Consider the following 6000-nt stretch of genomic DNA (forward strand, 5'->3'; position numbering starts at 1 on the left):
AGGCCACTGCGGGCGAAGCTAATGACAGGCCTCGGGGCGGGCGCTGCCTCCAGCTGCCTACCGGGCGGCGAGAGAGGGACGCCGCGGCGGCCTTGGCGAGGCTGCCATGATCGCTCGCGTTCCGAGGCTGTCATGGACCTAGATGATGCTAGACCTGGAGCATGCCTAACGCGGGACGGGCAGCGGCGTTTCGTGCTTCACCATCCCCGGGGCGCATCCCAGGTGCACTCGTCGTGCACGGACTCTCGCACGATCGGTTTCCGATCGCTATCTCTGAGGGCACACGCAAGTCATATGCAGAACCCCGCCCGGACGCGATAGGTGCCTGCGCTTTCGGCTCCGGCTCGCACTGGCCACGGCCGGCGCGTCGAATTGTATGCCGCGGGATTGTTGCGACAACGCGAAGCGCGTCCGCTACAAAGCCCCCTCCCCCGAGGAAGTTGCGTGCAGAGCGTGAATGAAGGGGACGAGCGGACTCGACTGTCCGCAAACGCTTTCCCTTCGTTGCTCTTCGTGCGCACTGTGGGGCGACCGCAAAACACTGAATACAACTAACTGCTTCAGCATCCATCCACTGTATTACTCCGGATGTTAGCGACATAATACTACATGCGGCAACAACGCTGCTTAAGGACGGCTCAAGAGCTATTTTTCCACACATACATTACAATCATTGCTGAGCGCTATACTACGAGCCTCTGAGAGCATTGTGCGCTCTTTGTTTTTCTTAGCTTACCATGTTTCTTGCGGTAGCTAAGGTAGCGGTCTAAGAACACAATTCTTCTTGGTCCTTTTTCTTTCCTTCAAGGCTCAACAGCTGTGCACCCCACATCGTTTCTTGCGAACAAGCAACCTGGATGACGCGGCAGACGAGAACCCAACTGTACGGCCAGCCTAGTCTAACCGTTCTTCGGTTTACAGTGACCCTCCAGGGTACAGTTAAGAGAGTCTCATTCGAATCCACGCGCTGATGTATTACGTGCCTACAGACTACCATCAGCCGAGTATGGAATACGCGCGCCTCGTGCAGCTTTCCGACGCTGGTCCAGCAGCTTTCGAGCTGCTGGACGTGGGCCCGCGGTGGCAGCAGCACCGCGGTCAAGAGCAGCACGACGCCATAGGCGTGCCCCGAGAGTGGGACGGCCGACCTCGCATCGCGAGCCAGCTAGCGGCGCCAGCACGCGGGAAACGTGCACTCTGGCATGCCGCACTGCTACGCGAAATTAGGGGCGGTGTTTCCGCTCTCGGAGGCCGAGCGTGCCAACTCGCTCTCGAGGCGACTCCGCGCGCGTTATGGCGAAACGTTTCGCGCCGTGCAATGCAGGCGGCGCGAGGCCGGATGTCTGGCCACAACGCGTCTATATTCGATGTCTTCAGGACGCGACAGGGCGGCTGGCTCTAATCCTCTGTCTCAGGCGGACACGCTCCTGCTGCGCCGAAATCCCAATGCAGGGCGGAATCCGGGTGCTGCCGGAGGTATTCGTCGATCCTCAGATCGGAGACGTTGAACCCACAATTCGCGTGTGCCGCGGTGCGGACGGCTTAATGCAACTGGCGGTCGTTCCTCTGCAAAATGACCGCGGCGGTTCCGCAAACAAAGCGACTTCCCAGGGACGCTTGCAGGGGCGGCGCACCGCCGAGCCGCCGGTTTCTTTTAGCCCCATTGTCCTGGAATCCTCTGTGGGCAGCCACAGGGACGCATTAGGCCCGCCTGCTGGACCGCGCCTAACAGGACGATCGACCGGAGCGGCCGCGACGGAGCCCGCGGGAGCAGATCATGCCGAGCAGCGGGGACCATTTGGCCGGCCCCCGATGTAACGACCCGATTCCGACTGTGGCGGCCGCTCATTGTTTCCCATGCGCCGACTCGCGCATGACCCCAGCCGCGCTCATGGCTCGGCCGCCAAAGGCGGAAAGCACAAGTGCCGCTTCGCACGCGACCCAAAGTCTCAGGGCGGCGGAGGGAAGGCGCGGCCGTTTGCTCGATTTGCTTTGTTGTCCGCGGCAGATGATCGCATCAGATCTGCGCTCCGAGAGGCCGTTGTTCGTCAACGTTTGCTCACGCAGCCGCCCATCGGAAGGGGCCCAAAAGCGGGGCAGACGCCCCCCGCCGAAGCTGGCAGCGGTCGGGCGACTTGGCTGCGCGTGGAAGGCGAGCGACAGGACACAGCGACGGCGGAAGACGGCCGGTCGGGAAACAGCGGGCCGCCGCGAGGACAGCGATCCCGGTCCGGCGTGCGAAATAATCCGCGCGCGCCCCAAATAGGCGTCGCCGCCGCCTCGATTGGGATGCGGCGCACGTCGGCAGCGGCGGCACCCCCGGCCGCCGAAGGGCGCGACTGCTGTGGCAGCCACGAACCGGCGATAAGCGCGCTCTCCCAGGCCGCGAAAACAGGCTGGCTCTCGAGAGAAGAAACTCGCCGGGGGAGACGACCGGCGTCCATCCCGGCCCAGGGCGCGCGTGATCTCCATGCAGAGACCGCTCGGCGGTCAGCGGGAGCGCTCCGCCAACCGGTCCGTGCGGCTCCGCTGGAATGCCGCCGATGCATCTGTCTTCGGCGCCAGATGAGGGGTCGCCGGCACATCCCGCGCCACTGGCCGGCCTCGCTGCGCGGACCGGGGCGCCGACGCGAACCGCGTGTGCGCGCTCTCCCGAACACCACAAGGAGGGGGCTCAACATGAGGACGCGATCAGGGTGCACTCACAAGTAAAGGCCGCCTGTGGAAGCGCCCTCTCATCTTTTAGCGATTCGCTTTCGCCGCAGTGTTAACAAATTTCCGGTATCCCTCACTTGTTAAACATTTTCACCGCCATTGATCTTTTATACTTTTAAGCACTCGTGACACGCTTCCGCAAGACTTGGGCCCCTGGAAGAGTTATCACGCGATTGGTGTCGTCATTTACCTAGCAAGGGCAAAACAAAACCTGTGCTTCGTCGAGTTCTCGCATGCGACGGAACCTCGTCGTAACAGCGCCAACTCCGATTCTTTCTTTGCCGACCGCACTTCGATCTAAGCGCATAAGATGACAGCCGCAATATGGCAGTGTTTGCATTACATTCCGTTAATGCCGAGTTGCCGCGCAAATGGCAAGCAGCAAAACGATGCTTGCGCTATTTTCACTGCTTCGCTGTAGTCAGATCTCCGATATAACGAAGAAGAGGTGACTGCGTCTGGCTAGTGGACAGCGAACGCACGAGATGTAGCTCAGCAGGCCGCGCGAGATATGCACTGGCAGCCCCGCGGACTGTGCGAACGAGCGCCTCCCGTTGATCGCCTCGCATCGGCCCCAGCGTATTTCTCACGGCCGTGTTCCCCGCTGACGACGCCGGTCGAGGTGAACGCCGTTCCCGCTCCAGTGTGTGCCGGCAGGCGGCTAACCGATCACGATACTGTCCTGCGCATCACATGATCCAAAACAGCGGGTGCCCGGAAGGCCTTGTCTCTGATGCGCGTTTTAGCCATGCAGAAGTATACCCGAGTATGCAATACGTACCATCGGGGGCAAAAGTAACAGACCCCCTCCCACTGCAATTTCGACCCGTGCCACTGTGCGAAGTGGCGCCACCTGACAGAGCACTTATGCTGTCTAAACGGGCCCCCTGCGCCGGTCTCCACACCAGAAAAGAACCGAGTTTTACAGCGATGGGCTGTTAGGCGACCGACCCTTGCTTTCTAGTCGGCCGTCGTCGGCGTAACCGGTGGGTGCGTTAATCACCGGGGTGGATGTGATTAACGCACCCACCGGTAATTAACGCACTCACCTTATATCACGGTCAACCTGGGTCACATAAGCCAACGGGTAGATCTGTTTGGAAGCAGCCGCCTGCCATTCCAGGGGTGCATCACTTGGCCACTACACCAGTGCGATATGAGGTCACTGTATCTCTTCTACCTCAAAATATCCTCTAAACTAAATGCCTGAATCTCGTGTTTCATAGCCGTAACCGTCCTGTCAGTTGTTTTTAATCGACCATATTTTTTTTTTAAACGTCTGGGCGGACCTGCTGCCCGAGCTCGTTTGACAGTATTCAGCTCTCGAAGTCAAGTCAACTCGCTCCTACTGCAGTCTTCCCCGGCCGGTACTCTTCCGTGCCGCGCATGTCGCTCCGAGGGCGGCTGCAGTCATCGTGCCACGAGTGGTGGCGGCCAGGGGACTGACCAGACACTTTCTCGGCTCTGCGGCGCCGATCGGCCGCGAGCCTCCTTTCCCGGAATGCCGTCCATCGCCCGGGCCACGCGACCCCCGTTGCTACACTCCCGTCGCTGGCCGTATAATTTCGCTCCCCGCGTGCGGTGCGTGGCCCCTCCTCGGGGGCCGCACCGAATCCGGTTCGTGACCCACCCCGGTGAACCGCGGAGCACTGCGTCGTCCGGACGCTCACGAGCGCGCGCTGGCCGATTACCGCACGACGGGCGTGTCGGTCGGAGGGGCCCTCCACCGTGACCGGAAGAAAGTAACCCGCCAGTCCGGAAGTGCGGCGCTCACAGCCGTGCCTTATTGCACGCGCAGAGTTTTCGCGAGTCACGACGCCGTAACGAGTTTTCCAGCGGACGCCGGCCACGTAACGAACTTATCAGGAACTATCTGACGCGTTTTTTTTTTTCTCTCCTTCCGATTTAATCGAGGATGCGAGGAAAAGGGATCCGCACGACGAAACGACGCCGATTCTGTCAACTGCACGAGACCTCGTACTCGGGCCGGACGCGCCACCCGTTCGGCTGAGGAAGAGCGAGTGCCCGGACATTCACTGTTGCACCTACGTTGTGAAGTAAACCCTACCGAAAGCCAAAATAGCACATCCATGTAACACAGCTGGTGCAAGTTCGTCCCCGTCCCGCCGGTGCGCTTGAAAGGGACACAGGCAGTATTCGAGGCGCGCCATGCTAAACCGACTCGCCCGTTCGATGCGCATCCGCAGCGGGGAGCGACTCGGCGAGGTCGGCCGCCCCTCTCGACTCCAGTGAGCAGCGGGGCCCGGCGCCCGCGGTAGCCGGAGAGCGGAACGACCTCGCGGACCGCATGCAAATGGCCCGGCGCCGGGGAGCGCATCGGCCGCCGTTCCCACCGGCGGCGGCGGCGGCGATCGGCGCCGTAGCTTCCCGCCGCTGCTAATGAGACGGCTCCGCGCAGCCGAGGAAAAAGGGCTGCTCATGAGAAGAGCCAGCTTGCTCCAGTTTCCAAGCCTCCGTCCTTACGCCGCCGCATCTGCCCCGCAGGCGCACATAGCGCCGAGGAACGCATTCCCCTTTGGGCCGGCATAGCGCTTGCGATGCGAGCATCAACAACTGCAGAGATGTAGATCTGTAATAAGGCTCTTTTTATTTCTATATGCATGCATATGAAGGAAGCCAACGGTCAACGAAACATGGAGCATGGAGGGATGTTTTGATATTGATGGTGATCAATCCGATATTTAGTGTATTTTATTTATTGTTGAGCGATAATTGATTAGAGAATAAGCAACTAGTCACACGCACGCGCGGGGGGGGGGTGACTAGTTTTTTTCGCCATTCATTGTCTGCTTGACCGTACGCTTTGCTCTTCACGCAGTCATTTATCCCAAATGTGTCTTAGACACCCGTAGCCCCGATAACTTTCGCTCGAACCAGGCATTTTGTTCCTTGTGGGCAGCGTTTTGTAGCTGCCATTTCGCGTACCCCACAGTGATTGCCCACTGTGGCGTCCCTTGCCGGCAGTCCACTGGACATTTGTCCTTGCCGGGAAAATCGGCTGGCACGACCCCTCGCAGGCAGTCGTCACGCCCAACAATGGCTCTGGCAAAGCAAAGGCAGCGGACGCGAGAGCGGAGACATTTCAGGAGGACAGTTCTTTCCTCAAAATACCTGCGACCTGCTCTCGCTGACACAACGCCGAGTCGTCCTCGCAAACGGGGCCCCTGCGCCAATCTCGTTCGTCTCGCGCGCGCGCGGGGGTGTGTGTGTGTGTGTGTGTGTGTGTGTGTGTGTGTGTGTGTGTGTGTGTGTGTGTGTGTGTGT

The 6000-nt window shown here is 60.3% G+C and overlaps 1 protein-coding gene across 1 annotated transcript in view; it reads right to left on the minus strand.

The window, feature by feature from the left end:
• The window catches only part of N (neurogenic locus Notch protein), a 67161-nt gene that overhangs the window by 35711 nt on the left and 25450 nt on the right, over positions 1-6000 (minus strand). The gene's annotated exons all lie outside the window — the stretch shown is intronic.

The sequence above is a fragment of the Amblyomma americanum genome, chromosome 1 (assembly GCF_052857255.1).
Source record: "Amblyomma americanum isolate KBUSLIRL-KWMA chromosome 1, ASM5285725v1, whole genome shotgun sequence".
In the NCBI taxonomy this organism is placed as follows: domain Eukaryota; kingdom Metazoa; phylum Arthropoda; class Arachnida; order Ixodida; family Ixodidae; genus Amblyomma; species Amblyomma americanum.